At 47.7% G+C, this 16,704-nt stretch overlaps 1 long non-coding RNA gene across 1 annotated transcript; it reads right to left on the reverse strand.

The window, feature by feature from the left end:
* Positions 1-1,044: 1,044 nt before the first annotated feature.
* LOC129464363 (uncharacterized) lies at positions 1,045-15,587 on the reverse strand. The gene is made up of 5 exons (XR_008651563.1): positions 15,152-15,587; positions 13,153-13,272; positions 8,026-8,242; positions 4,927-5,142; positions 1,045-3,149 (listed from the first exon to the last, which is right to left on the reverse strand). It is a non-coding gene; the product is annotated as an uncharacterized lncRNA (long non-coding RNA).
* Between the last annotated feature and the right edge of the window lie 1,117 nt (positions 15,588-16,704).

The raw sequence follows: 16,704 nt of genomic DNA on the forward strand, positions 1-16,704 counted from the left end.
GTTGCACGCACATCTCAATGTTAAGTGACCTCTGGCACAGGTGTTTTACGTTTTCAACATGTTCAGAAACATAGCCACAATTGTAAAATCTCACTTGGCAAAGGCAGAAGTAAACATGCAGTAAAGGGGTGACTCCAAGTGATCATATTCAAGTTTCAGTGTGGCCATCCATAAGGCAGTTGCCACACTTGAACTTGGTTCTGAATCTTCGTGTCTATAGAGCTAGATCACAAAATCTCAACTTCAAGACTAATGACTGTCCACACCACTGGCTGCCAGTAGTGATCTGAACCAAGTCTAAATAGTTGACTGACACCTCTCAGATATAAAAGACTAAGCATGCTGCGTAGTGGCCCACACCTAGGTTTCACTTCCCAGGCTCTTGCAAGGATCTGGGTCTGTCTTTCCAGAGTTCCCCTACTGTTGGTCTAAATCTCTGAAGACTAGTTCAACTTGCCAGGCAACTGGTTTTGCTTGGAAGACTATCTTTACATCAGATCCAAGCATGGGAGGTTGGCCTTGGAAATCTAATCAAGATTCCATGGGTGACACCTCCTTAGAAGCCTGAGGGGCAAGGGTGTTGGGAATCCTTGCCAAGAATTTGGCAAACAGCTGTAGGCTGATATCTCACTGACTGCCTGAGTGCACCATAAACGTATCCTCAGGTGAGGACAAGTGAGCAGTTGACCAAGTCAAGGGGGCAACGACAAGAAAGGATCCAGATAGTCTCTGCAGAATGTTTGGGAACGCCTCTGGCTGCTTGCCATTCTATCTAAACATACTAGCTTTCTCCCCCTTAACTGAATCCAAAGTGTTAGTGACCACTCACATGATGGTGGCTTTACTAGTCAGGGTTTCCTAGAGGAACAGAATAGGATGGATACACACATATAAATGTGTAAGTTAGTAAACTCCCCATCACAAGATCCACAATAGGCTGTCTGCAAGCTTAAGGAGCAAAGAGCCAGCCCAAGTATCAACTGAAGAACTTGGAGTCCGATGTTTGAGGTTAGGAAGCATCCAGCATGGGACAAAGATGTAGGCTTGGGAGGCTAGGTGAGTCTCACCATTTCATTTTTCTGCCTGCTTTTTATTTGCTGGCAGCTGATTAGATTGTGCCCAACAGATTAAGGGTTGGGTCTGGTTCTCGAAGCCCACTGACTCAAATTTTAATCTTTGGCAACACCCTCACAGACCTACTTGGGAACAATAGTTTGCATCCTTCAAGTTGACACTTCAGTATTAACCACCACAATGGTTAATGCTGTGGCAAAGTGACAATATCTGTACATACCAAAAATTATCCCACCCGTTAGCAAATTCTGCAGGGCAGCTCCTCTGGAGACAAGTGCTTTTTTTCTTTTTTCCCTCCCCAGAAGGCTGTAAATGAACAAATTCCCAACATAGGAGCAGCCTGCATCATTTCAGCATGTCTTTTAACGCTGATTGCTTTTCCACCTTCTGGCAGTTTCCCAGGCTCTGGGTTTAGCAGGCACATCTCCTTCACATCAGGATCATCTCCATGCTCATACCCAGTCTTTGAACCAGTTTCTGGCAATGGGCTTTCAGCTCAGGCCTTTGAGCTGCAGATGCTCCCTCCTCTCTCTCCTGAGCAGGTGAAGAATCCTGACTTTGAGTTGGTGGTTCCACTTCTTCAGGTGGTTCATGACTGAACTGCTTGGGCAGAATAGGCCAGATCACCTCAGGTTGTACAGATTGTATTGGTCTGGGCTGATCTTCCTTGCCGACTCATATTTCACACAGATGAGTCTCAGTAAAGGAGTCAACCTCCGGAATGTGACAGCACATCCCCTCACAGCTCCCCAGGACAGTCTGTCTTGGTGTTGATTCTGCCTCTCGAACTTAACTCACTGTGACGTCCAAACTTTGAAAAGGGAGCCTACTGATATTCATAGAGGGACAGGCATGCAGGGGACCCATGCACAGCATCGGAAGGTGTGAGGCTGCCCTGTCAGTGTGGTCAGCATCTTTGCGCTAGTAGCTGCTTCTCACCAAGAGCCAAAGCTCTTCCAGGTTGGTAGGGGAGGAGGCAGTGCTAAATCTGACTTCCCCGGCTTGGACCATGTTACATCCACTGCCGCTCATGGTGGTTGTATGGTTGGATTGTCTGGAAGTATGTCTTGAACTAGGAATACAAAAGATCTAGGATTTAAGCAAAGGGAAGCTGTCACATCATAATTGAGCCTGACAATTTTGCCAGTCCAGCAGGGAGCTTTGGAGCAAGATAATCCTCAGTTTGAATCCCACATCAGGTGGAAATGGCTCAGCTCAATGTTGGCTTGGGGCCATCCCAAAAGGAACATGGGTTTAACAGCTAGAGCCCTTAAGCATGCTCACAGCCAGAAAGCTAGTTCTGTGAAGGTGGTGTGACATGTTGACAGATCTGCAAGTGATGGGCAGCTACGGTCCCAAATCGGGTCTGGTAAGGACTGTCATTCTGAGATGTAGTTGATAGTACCTATATCTCCTCCTGCCAACTAAATCTTTCACAGCTGGCCAACACTTGACTGGTTTAGGTTGCTTGTTTAGGTGACGTCTTTTCCTAAGTGGTCCGAGACCCCCTGGTCTTGTCAGGTTATGGCCACTGTGAGGCCTGGACACTTGTAACACTGAGCATGGGAGCTTCAAAAAGTGCCCTAGTGACTCACCCACGTCCCATATGCTTTCCTCCATGTATCGGCAACCCCTGATCTCCAGGCGCAAAGGAGCTCAGAATAACCTGGTGGCACTGCTTTTGTCCCTTGGTGAGTGTCTGGAACTGCAGTGTCTCAGCCTGCCAGAACTAATCTTGCAGGTGTGGAACATGCATGTCTTCCTCCTGAGTCATTGTGGGTTGTGAGGGAGAAACTTCTCCTTGGATCCAGGCCTCTATACTCTTGCTACTAGAGATAGTATAGGACACTTGCCCAAAATAAGTACTGCAGCTCCAATATGCTCATTCCAGACCGGGTTTCTTGCGAGCAAACTGCCTCGAAACTGCTCGTGAACCAAGGGTAGGCTATGGAAGAGGCAATCGAAAGCCAGACTCCTTTTCCCCTTGAGCCAGGTTGGGTTGGCTGTGAATACTTCATGGTGATGGTGCAGTTGAGCTCTTGGAAGGAGGTGCTGAGTCAAGACTGGAAGTTTGTCTAAAACAACAGATTTAAAACTTGTGAAAAGGAGAAGGAAGCAGGACTGGGCAGAGGTCAGACTAGGATGTAAAACTTGACTGAGCCTGTGGGGGAGCTCCAGAGGCACCATCTTAAGGTGGATCCAGGTCACGGATGGGTAGGACTGCTGGTTTGCCTAGTTCATGGCTGTGGGCTGCCCCTGGAGGGACTGACGGAGGCTGGCAGACTACTCCCCAGAGCAGCATGTTGTGTCTTTAATTAGGGATTGGGTGGTGGATTTGTCTAAGGGATGGTGGCTTTATGGAGGGCTTAATTGAAGTCTGTTACCAACAGGTCACGACCATGGAGTTGGGTGGCTGTCAGTGGGCCTATTCTAGGAGCACTTGGGTGGCTGAGTACACCTGGCTATAAGTTACCCAGTGCACCTGACTAAATGCATCCTGTGGGAGCTCCATTCCAGGCTCTGACCTATGACAGATTTCCTGTCCATTCCCATGGGTTCCGCTTTATGCCTTTTCTCCAGATCTCGTTGACTCATCTTCTAATCTCCTAGGGCCTGGACAGCCAATCCGTTTAATGCATATGATTCAGTATCTTTATGTTAAACTCCTTATAAGAGATAACCAGGTGCATTTAAATCCTCAGTGGGGGAGACTCGGTCAGTTTCTTATGGTGCCCTCTGCATAGTGTTGGAGTGGTCTGTATTTAGTTCTCAAATGAGCCAAATCCATCTATAAACCCCGACTCTAACTTTTCCTTCTTTGCTAACTTAAGAACTCCCAAGGAGGTTATATCTGAGCTGTGAGAGGGTTTGTAGGTACAACAGAAGTTGGTGTGGGAATCAGACGCCTGAAAGTGTCACTACTAATATGGTAGGCCCTGGGGTTTCTGCAGGCTTCTCTGTCACTCTTGAATAAGTGTGTACCCCGTGAGTACTTGTTACTTCCTAATCACCAAGTGTGACTCATGCCAATAGCCCTGCAAGATCTCCCATGGAATGCCAATCCAGATTCCTGTGGATTGTATGGGGGTAGAGATGAGAAGGGTTAACCTGAGGACAAGACTATGCACTGCTAGCCTTCCTATTAATATGTACTGATGGGCTTTCGATCTTATTTAAAAAGCAAATGGATACTGGCCCTCTTTGGAGCATTGGATAGTCTATTGCTATCTGGCATGGGACTCGATTTAAAAAATTACAAGACCCTGGTGTGGGGCACAGTGGCTAACACCTGTAATCCCAGTGCTTTAGGAGGCTGAGGTGGGTGGATCACTTGAGCCCAGAAGTCTGAGACCAGACTGAGCAATATGGTAGAGAAGAGGTTTTGCCAAAAACAAACTAGCCAGGCATGGTGGCGCATGCCTGTAATCCTACTCAGAAGGCTGAGGCAGGAGGATCGCTTGAACCCAGGAGGGCAGAGGAGGTTGCAGTGAGCCGAGATTGTGCCACTGGCACTGGACTGTAGTCTGGGTGACAGAGCAAGATCTTGTCTCAAATTCTCTGGTCAAAGGCAGGTGGGATTTAACTGGCCAAGAAAAGATCAGGCAATGAGGTCTGTTATCAATTAGTCAACTTGAACCAGCTGCCAAAGTAAGGATTTCTGCTGGAAAGGCTTCCTGGCTTCTACTCACTTGGGGCAGAAGAGAAGTTGTACTTTGAGGGAACTCTCCAGGATAATTTAACTTTAAAACATGAGCCCTTGGAGCATCAGACATTTAGAAAGTTCATATTTTTAGGACTGGGGTCCTGGCCCAGGATATGGCTAGATGTGAAGACAGGGAATTATCCACTCACTTTTCCTTAACCATTGCCCAGGCATGGAAGATCCCAGCAGCAATCAAAGGTGGGTGGTCTGCAATGATGGCTGGACTCCCATTGGGCCTGGGCCTCATGAACATGCCATATCCATCTTACATCACGAGAATCCTCTTTCCAGAGTAGATCCTCTGCAAGTCTCTTTAGATCTGGAGTGACTTCACTGTCAAGCCAGCGGGAGGGGAACGATAGAGCCTGGGAGTGAAAAGGCTGCAGGCATTAGGTTCAGTGAGCAAAATTGCCTACTGCTGCGTAAGGCTGTGCCTGACTCTAGTCTTCAACTCTTGTCTAAACGAGACTAATTCCTCTGGATGATGAACGTGTATTGGTGTGAAGGTCTTCACGTCTTTATGGAGCTTCCCAAAGCACAGGGATGGGGGCCTCAGTCTTACTGGTCAATGGTTGGAAACGTTGTAAATGGCCTTTGTCAAGTGATGAGAGTTGTGGATTGTCGTCCACCACTGTCATCTGAATGTATTCTCATCTATCAGGGTCATAAAAAGCATGCCATGACTACAGAAAGCTCCCCCTAGTCCCCCATGGTGTTCTGAATCTGGCGAAGTGGACAAAGCCTGGGAGAGGCTTAGCCATCCCTTTTTATCCAGACATATCCGCAAAACAGTCCCATCCAATGTAGTCTGTTATTCAAATTTATTGTAGACCTTCCCAGACTTCTTGCTGTAAGGAAAAGTACTTATGACTTCAGCTAAAGAACTGTCAAATTTTAGACTTCCTAGGTAAAAGAACACCAGTCATACAACGTAGAAAGAAAAACCCCCAGTTGAGGTGGAATTGCCTAGGGAAGATTGGGTGGTCCCTGGAATTTTTTCAACTTTTATAAGCTTGAATAGTCAGCTGCAAATCACATCTGTCCTGGTAAACCCAGGGGACTTATGCTAACTCATACTCCTGAGGGAACAAAGATTCCCTCTCACAACTTGAGTAAAATAGTGGATGTGTAGCTCTCAAGATGTCCTAACTGGCCACTATGATGTCAGTATCTCAGAGAGGGAAACAAACTCACTCCTGCCTCCGATGTCTATCTGCAGGCCCTTGAAGGTGGCAGTGCCTTGCAGGGAGTGGGGGCCCTCAGGAAAACTGAAGCAGAGGTGGCCCACCCCTCAGCTGAGAGCGAGCTTCAGCAACGAGGGTGGCAGTTCTTCATTGCTGGGTGGTTCACCAGCACAGAGAATCAAATTCTGCAGGCATTGCCTCTGCTCCTATGTAGCTTCCAAAAGCTGATTCTTTCACCTTTTGGTGTCAAAGTTGCCAGCTAGGTCAGGACTCAACCTCATTAGCATTGACATTTTGGGCTGGATGATTCTTCACTGGGGTTGGGGGGCTGTCCTGTGTACTATAAGATGTTTAGCACCTATGGGCTAATCTTCCTAGATGCTAGAAGCATTTCCCATTCATGACAACTGTCTCCAGACACTGCCGTATGCTGTGGTGCAGCAGTATCTCCCCTGAAAGAGGAACTCAGTTCAGTGGCTCTCAACACCTTTGAAGGGTGCCTTGGAGTTCTGCAATGGGGAACCGTCATGGGTGGAGTGCTGGATGCCTATATTCTCCCCATAATCTTAGAAAGCTGGGAGAGATATCTTGGAAAGGAGTCACTCCATAGAAGCTCACTTTCCTCCCTTCTTGGAAATGCTCACTTAGTCCAGGTCCTAGGACCTGTGACTTGCAGCACTTTGGCCCTTCTCACTCAAGTGGTGAGGATTCCTGAGTCTTGTCATGAAACTTGAAGCTCAAGGTCATGTCCTCACTGTACATGGGTGGACTCAGGGGCTAGGGGGTCGGAACTGTGCCTCCGTGTCCTCCTGTGGGACACTGGTTCATATCCAGTTTGTGAAGATGCTAAGTGAGATGCTAGTATGACTTGCCGCTGCCGTGACCTGAGTCTCTGGCTGTGACACAAGGGCTGGCTCTGAACTGGCTTCCTTGAACCAATGATGCTCGAGATGACTTCTGTCCACCATCAGGGGAGGTAGCATAACTTTCTGCAGGACTTGGGCTTTCACCAGGGACAGAGGAGACCTGTGAGGAGCTGCCTTGGTGGTGGGGCCTGGTCAGCCAAGCTGGAACTCTGTGGGACAGTCCATCGGGAAGGACGAGCTGTGTAATGTTTCTCCTTCTGCAGGGAACGCTTACGAAGTTTGCCTGCTTCATACCTGGCCCATGCAGTACTGGTGCTGGGAATGGATTAGAGATTCCTCCCCTCAAGATGTCTCTGGCTGCGGTTACCCTATGGCAGGCTCCATGGCCTCTAGTTGAATATCAATGTATGGTCCAGGTGGGACTCCAATCAAGCACTCCCTGTGTATAGACAGATAGCTTCAGACTTGGTCCTCAGTGCCCTCCTGAGGCCTGAGCTTTCTGTACTTGCTGTCCTAGAATGTTCTAGAGCTTGCTCACAGGATGAATATTTCCATTTTGTGCTATGGCCAGGAGTAGGCTGCTGTAGTGGCTGTGTGAAGCAGATGGGCAAGCCTGCAGGCATTGGGCCATAGACGTCCTACAATTTGAACTATCTGATCAGGATATATCCTTCCTGGAAGGCTCTGGGATATTCTGCGACTCCAGGAAAGCGTGGCCAGGGTGGGGACTTCTCAAAAGGTGGGGCTCCTTTTCCATGTCCTCTCATCTGCCAATCAGTACCTCCACATGCCAGGCTCGGCCATATTTGCTCTTTCAAATTCAGAACAAAGGTTTCCTTCTGCCTCTTGCATGGAGTATCAGGAAGGTGGACCACAGAGTCTGGGGCCTGCCAGTCTGGCCTTTTGCACCTCCTGGGGACCCCTGGGTAGGATGAATGCTCTTGCACATTGGGTCATGCTGCTTCCTGAATGCCCCTGATGTCTAATGGCCCCAAGCAGAACATAAACACTCAGACTTGCATTGCTTTTAGAAGCCCACTCAAAGCAGCTGTCTGTGTGTGGTCCATCTGCTCCTGTGCTAGGTGATAGCAGACCAGGAAGTGTCAGTCACCATCTTTACTCATTGAATGTGGCCTTTGTTACACAGGGCCAGTGACAGGCCCCATCCTCAGCCCAGCTCTCTGGGGGTGGGTCTCACCTGAGACATGGAATATATCTACTGCCATGTGCATCATCAAGCTGTTTGCTGCCCTTCCCAGGCCAGGAGGGTCTGGTGTGGATTCCATGTGGCTGTCCCCTCCAAGGTCACAATATGCTCCTCTTGGTAGGGCTGCTGGTTCACACCATCAGCTCTCAATGCTGCTAAGGGTAGCTGCAGTTGAACTGATAATACAATAGGACTGTAGAAGAAAAGGCTGGGGAAACAAAGGTCGACAAGTGAGGGCTGAGGGGAAGTAGACAGCTTAGAAGCCCTGAGCAGCCTTTCTCTAATTCTTGGGGGGATCTTGGGGCCTGAGATTCCACAGGAAGGTCAGGGGCTTGCCAGGACTTGGAGTTTAGTAGCAACCTGTCATGTGGGTGCTCAGGGTCTGTCTGCTGGCATAGCTCTTGTACCTTTTGGCAGTGGTTAGGAGAGCAGGATTGTGACTTGGCTGGGGTGGGGGGTGTACAGGAAGGAGACAAAGCAGCTGGAGGCATCTGTCAGCTCATCTGAGTGCAGTAGTCTGAACCTTGCCAGACATGGAGAACATATTTTCACTGAGCTCATGCAAGTGGTTAATTTGCACCCCCAGCAACAGTTCTGTAACCTTGGTCCACGCTGACCAAGAAGGTTCCACTCAGTGCACTCAGTTTGTGGAAGGTGACCTGCCTAATAGAACTTGAGGACACCGGCCATGTGAAGGCAGCAGAGGTGGCTCCTGTCAGTCAGTCAGGATGTAGGGCTTTCCTGAAGTTACTCTGCATGAAGAAAAAGGATTAGCTTGCCAAATAGAGGAGGCTAGGGCATAAGAGTAACTTCATGGGTGCCCCGATCTACTCAAGCTCAGTTTGAATTAGCACCTTGGAGGGCTGTATCAGTGTAGATCTGCTTCTAACTTAATGCAGAGTGGACAGGGCTCAGCACAGAAGGAGCCACCTGGGTGGGTGCAGAGCTCAGGTCCCTGAGCTCTGAGTCCTGCACCCAACCATCAGGACTGGCATCCGGTGGATGGGCCAGTTGGCCCTCGAGTCATATTTCTTGAAGGCAAAGTAGTCTTCTCTGTCCCTAGAGAAATAAGGGGAAAGCCAATTTTCAGTATTGATGCGCACACCCTTGAAGACAACAATGCATGGCAGAGGTAGGCTTCTTGAAACCGAAGAGCTACATAGATGTCGTAGTGCCCTCTGCTTTGGGAGATGAGCTCGAACAGTTGGGGTTGAGCTTGATCATCTGTGTGCCTCTTTGGTTCATGAATATTACAAAACCCAAAAGGTCTTAGCTGTGTTCTTGGACAGACTGCAGTGTGGCAAGTTCAGATCTTTCTTAAAACTACCAGCTTGTTCTGACTTTTCTGTCTCAGGACTACAGACCCTCTCGGGCTTCCTGTTTGTGTGGGCTGTACCCTGCTTTCTAGGATTTTCAGCAGCACTCCTGGATTCTTACTGATGTGTACCCTTCCACCAGCTGGGAAAACCAAAAATACCTCTGTCCATAGCAAGTTAGCAGTTTGTGGGGAGATAATAGCCACCCAGTAAGGGAAGGCTGAGCTAATTCTTAGGCATAGTGGAAGGTACCTTGCAGCAATTATTCTAAAGGACAGATAATGGCAGGTGGCTGGATGATGGGAATGGAAGTCTTCATTGATTCCAAAAAGTAAGGTTTGAGGGGCTTATAGGCATTTGTCAGATGCTTAAGGGAGTTCTCCAAGAGAACAGGCTTTCTGCCTCCTTGGTTGACTTTCTTCATTAAACCTAGCTTCTACAGCTTCCGATAACTGCCTGAATTTCTCCCCTTATATGGGAATCTTACCTCTGGGGTTACATCCTATACCACGTAGCTTAATACGTCGTATCACCAAGCAGGGTCCTGTCATCTAGGATGACACATCTGATTACATCTAGCTTGTCTGGGCAAATGCAGAACAAAAACCAAAAACCTGCCCTGTGGATACTGCACACCCAAAAGGCAGGAGTGCCTGCTCCTTCAGTCTCTGAGCTGAGCTGCCAACAGCCATCTTTGGATGACTTCTGTCCATCTTCAGGAAACTGAGCATTTTAGTTGGCATTTGTTCTGGAAAGGACAGTCACATAACCTTTCTTGACTTCCAACACTGCTCAGTCAGCAGCCATTCCTTTAATCCTCCAGGTATTATACATCAACTACGTGCACTTTGTACGGCACAAGTTAGAAACTCCTGATGCCCAATTCCTATTCTTGAAATCCTTGTTCATGCAGGAAAGCCTGAACTGGAAGAGGATTGTAGAGTTGGGGGCAGCTGGTTGAAGATTCTTGCTCAGAAATGTGATGCTTGCTATTGGGGATCAAGTGTTCTGCTGTGTCCCAGACAATGCACAAGAGCTAGTGGGAAATGACCTTGGCTGAACAAGAGGTCCTAACTCTGGGTGGGTACTGGCTGATCTAGGGTGATGGGAGCTGCATGTGAGAGGCCACTCGGGGTGGACCTCAGACTTTTGGAGAACCAGAGCAGAGAGCTCACGGCTGGCCTCTGTTCAATAAGCAGCCATGTTGTGAGTAATGGGAATTACTAAAGGTCCCATGACCAGAATGAATGTTGGCATCTTCATGGTACAATTGTTCCAGTGAAATATGAACAGGTCAGTGACAGGGCGTTCATGATCATGGGATGTTCTAAATGGAATTATAACTTAAATCCTTTAATCTTCAATTCTGTGTACTACTTGGGTTTCACTGGGCATGAATCATGTTAGGTGTCTTTTCCAGGAAGGCCTAGGCCCATGATTGTTGAACGGTGTCTAGGTGCCTACCTACAGGGATGCAGACTGGGTAAGTCTCAAGCTTTCCCTGAAGGGACTGTCAGTGAATCATGAACCAGGACTGGAAACTGACATTGCTACAGGTGGTTACTATGAATATTCTGGGCTTGTGCAACTTGCAGAGAATTACTTTGTTCTTCAATGTCTTTATTCATGACGTGGTCCTTGACAGTTGTACAAATTTCTTGAATAAAAACAAAGAATTGGCATCACAACCTCGCCATGTGAGGTTCTTCCTGGACAAAGATTCTCATGTCTGACACTTGAGCTGGGTCCATGATGCAGTCATTCTGAGTTGCAGAGCCAGTCATATAATGGTAGATAGTGCACTCGGAGGTGATGCCCCACCACCAGGTGGCTGGGTCCCAGGTGCCACCTTTTGCTGACAGTGTAAGTATGTGATGAATCTCTGGGTTTCAGGTCAAGCAGGACACTAGTGCCTGGACTGCCCTTTGTATCTGCCTGTTTTCCCTTGAGGTCTCTAGACAATGCCATTTCATGTCAGCCTCTTGCTAAACCCCACTATGATGTTGGATTTTCCCATCTATTCTAGTTGACTCCACTTTAACTCGAGTATTTCAAATGGTAATTAGTATTTCTAAACTGTCCTGAGGCTTAAAGGTCCTCCTATGCGAGGTTTTAGGGAAGGTGACGTAAGTCTTTAATCCTAGGTAGAGCTCACTTCTGAATGCTTAGGGGACTGTTGCTCAAGGAGTTTTCCATGAACTATCAAGTTCATCTCATTCCAAGCCAAATGAAAACACATCCTTCATATGACAGTCATGAGTTATGGTGCTACAAAATCACCATGGGGTTAGCCTTGTGAAAGCTGATAATGGGACCTGGTGAATGGGGTAGATGTTTGGACCTCCCTCTCGAACCTTTCATAGCTGTACCTTTTTTGATGTCCTTTGAGCCATGTCTTATGAAACAGTTTCTTCTGGGTTAAATCCGATTGCTAGAAGACATCTGACCTTATTCCAGGGGATGTGAGCTTTACCACTAGTTCATGTGCAGGTCAGGCTTAAGATGGAGAAAGGCTTCTCCCTTACCCATGACTAAGGCCTCTCCCTAAGGGATGTACTGGATCTTTGGAGTCTGCCCTCTGACTTGGGAAACATTCCTCACCATGGTCTTGCTGCCAAAAATCCTGTCTTCTCAAATCAAAAAGCTTTGAGAGGACCTTCATGTTAGGGATGTTCATTTGTGCAGAAAGCTTCTCTAGTGGTCACTAAGTGGCCCATATTCTGTCTCAGTTCTAGGTGACCCACATGTCTCCATGAGGACTTCCACTGCTGTTAGACCAGAACTGGAGTGGGTGTTGCCCAAATGACCTCATAACGAAAGAGGAATGCACCTGTGCTTAGAGTACATCCAAAGCCAAAGTTGCTGAGCTCAGCAGATGGCTTTGTTACACTTGGCCTCTTCCAAGCATATCCCATGTTTTTATAGTCATCAGAAGATACGGGTCAGTGGGAGATGCCAGTCAGTTGCTACAGTGGATGTCTCCAGTCTCTTTAAATCCAGGACTTGACATTTTGTCATAGTCCAACTTAGAAGTTGATCTTGTGGGACACATTCTTCCAGAAAGTGCCTTGATGCAATAGAGAAATAATTCCTCTTAAACTGAATGGGCTTTACCTTAACACGAGAGTGCCTGGATGCTCTAGCTGTTCTATTCTGGCTCCTGATCAAGTATCATAAGGGTACCCTGACAACTGCTTGATTTTAGGTATCTAGAATGCTATCAACTGGTCTTCTCTAAGAACTGGGGGGGGGGGGGGCTTCAAAGAGCAAGAAAATCCCATTTAGTGGAGATAGAATGAAGGCTGGTATGCCTTGTCATGTCTGTGACCTAAGGAACAGCTCATTCCTATGAACAGAGAAACATCTAGGTTTTCTCCTACAGATGAACAATGGTATAACACATTTTGTCTCGACCTGTGGCTCAGCATGGAGCACTGGTGTGAGATCTCAATCATGTAGCAGTGAGCTTCCCCCTGCAGGCTTCTGAGCAGAGGATGCTGCTTCATGACCCCTTGGCTACTCTGTTCTCCACAGGAGTGACTGGAAGGTTGGGGGGGGGGGGATATAAAATACCCTTCAATGGCCTTGAAAGGTTTTGAGGTGAATTGAGTAGGACAATGCACATGCGGTGGAGGAAAGTGAGGCTTTCATATGCACTTAAGAACAAGCTCACTAAGGAACTGGAGATGAAGGCTTCAGTCCTACAGGCTGTCCTAGATTTAGACTTGGATTTTTTGGTACATAGCAAGCTGCTTTAGTGTCTTTAAATGACTGAGGAATGTCGGATTGTTCTGTCTCTCACCGGCATGATTCAGTGAGTGGTGCTCCTCCTCTATCTCTTCTTTGTTTCTTCATCTGCTGGGATTGAAAGAGGACTTAGCATCAAGAGCTTTCTCCCCTCTTCCTCATGGTGTTCTGGGGCCTGGAACACGAAAGTGGGCTGCTGAGGTCTGGCCACTCCACCCCTGCTTCTCCCTCATCCAGACATCCTCAGAGGGATTTGACTGTTCAGAACCAACAGAGTTTTTCATCCCACCTTCAGAAGTTAGGCTTGAGTTCTTTCCTCCCACTTTCTGGGAGGCCTGATGGACTAGCTGCTGAAGGCATACCTTCCTTTAGTTATCCGGAAAGGGGCATGTTCCAAAATCTTGGTAGATGAAACTCTGTCCTTGACATCCTAACCTCCCTGGATGACAATGTTTCAGAGGAACCCAGGAGTTTTTGGATAGTGGTCTTAACCTTTATCTTCCCTGGTGAGAAGAGGACCTAGAAAGGGCTGTGGAAGCCATTGAAGTATTTCTGGCCAAGATAAGTTGATACAGTCATTTCAGGCAGCTGCTAATAGAGGCAGGATGTCCTAAACACAGGACCTTCTAAAAACAGGTCTGCTTCCCCTGGGGCCACCCTGGGAATAGAAGCTCCATGTGCTCATCTTGAAGGCACAGAGTTGGGCCCACAAGAACTGGCCACGCAGAAGAGGGAAGAAGGTTCCTGTGGGCCTGCTCATCTTACCCCTTCCTAGGACTGTAGGGTTGCCCTCACCACTTCTGGGCATATACTTCCTGGAGACCAGAGCATGTCCAAGGATTTGGTGTCTAGTGCATTCCCTAGGATGAAATCCCTTCTGAATGGGAATCTGCTCCTGTAGAATGATCCCTCAAGAAGCAGCCTTTGGACTGGAGAGAATGGGCTGCCAGTCTTTGTGCTGCAGTGCCCCAGGGGAAATGAATCTGTTGGCAGGGAGACTGAAGAAGGGACTTGACCTCTTGCCCTCCCAGAGGGAGAAGCAGTCATGGATGGGGTGGGGCGGGGCGGGGCAGGGCCGGGCCCATAGAACTCTAACTTTCTTCTAGTGCCTGCCGCTTGGCTCCAGCCTGATCCCTAGAATTCTGCTGTCGAGTGCCGATTGTGCTGAGGTTGGGCTGTGTGCTTCCCCCCTCAAGGATGGTTGGCTGGGTGGGACTACAAAAGCAACTTGCAGGCCAACCAGGGTTTTGCTAAACTCATCCTGTGACACATCAGTTGTGCTTTTCTGAACTTGCGTGAATTGTGAGGAAAGACTAAACTTGTACAAAATCCTCTGACTTAAATGTACAGTGAAGACTATAGAAGCTGTGGTGTTTTCTATTAGACAAATCTCATCTATGCCAGGTGGAAGTAGATTTGTCATCACCTGAACTCACTTGTTACTTGAATATGCTGTTACTTGAGTACGTTTTAGTGTCTTAAATACAATGAAAGCCATTCTCAGAAAACATTAACTGTCGGCCTTCTCCCAACTGAGGAGCTTATGGGCTTTCCAACGAGACCATCTCTGCTTGTCAAGACACCTTGGAATGGAAAGTCAATGCTGCTCTGCCTCATTTCCCATCTTTTATTCCTAATCCCTAAAGGAAGGGACTGAACTACAGAAGCTACTGTATCCTGTTGCATGATACGGGGAGCCTGATCTGGACAACTCTTTTAGACATCAACTCCAAGTTGGAAATCCTTAATCCTTAGGAGCTAGATGTGGCCCTAGGAGGACTGAGCCAGCAGCAAGTACATTGGATGAAAGTCGATGGGGGAGACCAGGGGAAGCTAACTCCATGACAGGAAGATGGGGTTCAGCTTTCAGGTTCAGTGTCTGATCACTGGCAGTTAGCACTTGTCCTGTTCTAGAAATGGCTCCTGGGGCTGTGATCATGCTTGTAGACAAAGGAGCCAGCCTGGCTTCCTGGGAAAAGGACAGAAGCACCCTGGGTTCCTGGAGGTGGCCTTGAGGACCCCAGGGATAAAGGGCTCTAATGGGAATACTTTACCTTGGACTGCAGCTGGAGGAGCCATCCTAGGCCGTGACTCTCATAGGAATCCTTCAGTATACTTTGTGAAAGAGCCTATCTGCTCTCATAACTGACCTCTTCCCTGTACTTGGTGGTTTTTCCAGGCACTAGTAGACATTTTGTTCCTTAAGTCACCACTCACTAAGAGACGCGTTGCCTCAAAGCAGGTAATTCTGTGTACTGTAAACCTAGAGCCACCAGGGGAGGCCACACTTTCCTAACGGTGAAGTGAGTCTTCCCAGGCAAAGTCATCTATAGTGATGGGTCCGGGTCCTGGAGGCTCTGCCCTCGGTGGCCTGGGGCCGCTGCTGTGCCCCTTACAAGACAGCTTGCTGTATGTGGCTGCCATCTCCTAAACTCAAGTTTGGCTCATTTTCTTTGAGAATGGGTGATGTCTCCTCATCCTTTTCTAGTAGAGAGGCTGACTTCTAAATAAAAGTTCCGTTGTTGCTAGGGCACAGGATCTTTGCTGGGTTGGGGTGATGTCAGAATGCTAAGTTCCTAAGAACTTAGGATTTCCTTGTCTGTTGTGATGTCTCATGGCCACCAGGTGGTGCTTAAGGACCCTCAGCCAAGGGCCAGAACGGAAACAAGCCAGGGGCTCTTGGAACTCTTGGATGGATTTGAGGAATACACTGGGGAGATGTTCTTGTTACTTTTGTCACTTCCTTTAGATTTGTCTGGATCCTGTGTGAACTAATGCCATCCCCCTGAACAAACACTTCTGAAATGTGGACGATTCCTGCCTAGGGAGGCAGCCATGGGTGAGCAGGAGAGCCTGGGATCTCTGCCTGGCAGGAGTCCGAGCTCAGTGCTTAGAAGGCTGCTCTGCCCACCCCACTCCCACCCACCAAGCACCGTGCTAAGCAGGCAAATATTCTCGGTGGTGTTAGGCGAGCATCCCATGTTACAGTCATGTGATCCCAGGCACCAAGTTCGTCTGCAATAATTTTTACTGAAAACATTAACACAATCAGCTTGGCTTATCAACTATTTTGCCATGGAAATACGTACAAAGCCTGCTTTGTTCTGTAGACTAGTATCACATGACATTGGTTAGAATATAAACATGAAAAACATCCAACATTATTAAACTCCTTACAACATAATTTTATACAATGAGTTTAGTCTTCAGGACTCAGAGTACAAGAATAAAAGACCAAGCTTTTACTTGGTAACTCTCTTGCTTAAATTATAACATTTTCTAACTATATTATGTATCAAAGTAAAGTGGAAAGAACACAAACCATGGCGGACATGCTTTTACACAAAAGCACCTCCTATGCAACTCTGCCCTTCAGGAAGGGTTGCTCACCTGGAAGGCTGGCACTGCTGTGAGAGCGGTGTTTCCTAGTGTGCAGGACAGCCTGATGAGCTATGTATGCCAGTGCTAGTAGGACCTCCAAATGACAGGATACTTCGAGAAATGATTCCACATCCTAAAGCCTAAAATCATGAAAATTTTCTCAAAGTTGGGGCTTTTTTTTTTTTTTTTTTTTTTTCCAAAAACTCAGGTCAACCATGCCATTCAG

Source organism: Symphalangus syndactylus, chromosome 16 (genome assembly GCF_028878055.3).
Source record: "Symphalangus syndactylus isolate Jambi chromosome 16, NHGRI_mSymSyn1-v2.1_pri, whole genome shotgun sequence".
NCBI classification, from domain to species: domain Eukaryota; kingdom Metazoa; phylum Chordata; class Mammalia; order Primates; family Hylobatidae; genus Symphalangus; species Symphalangus syndactylus.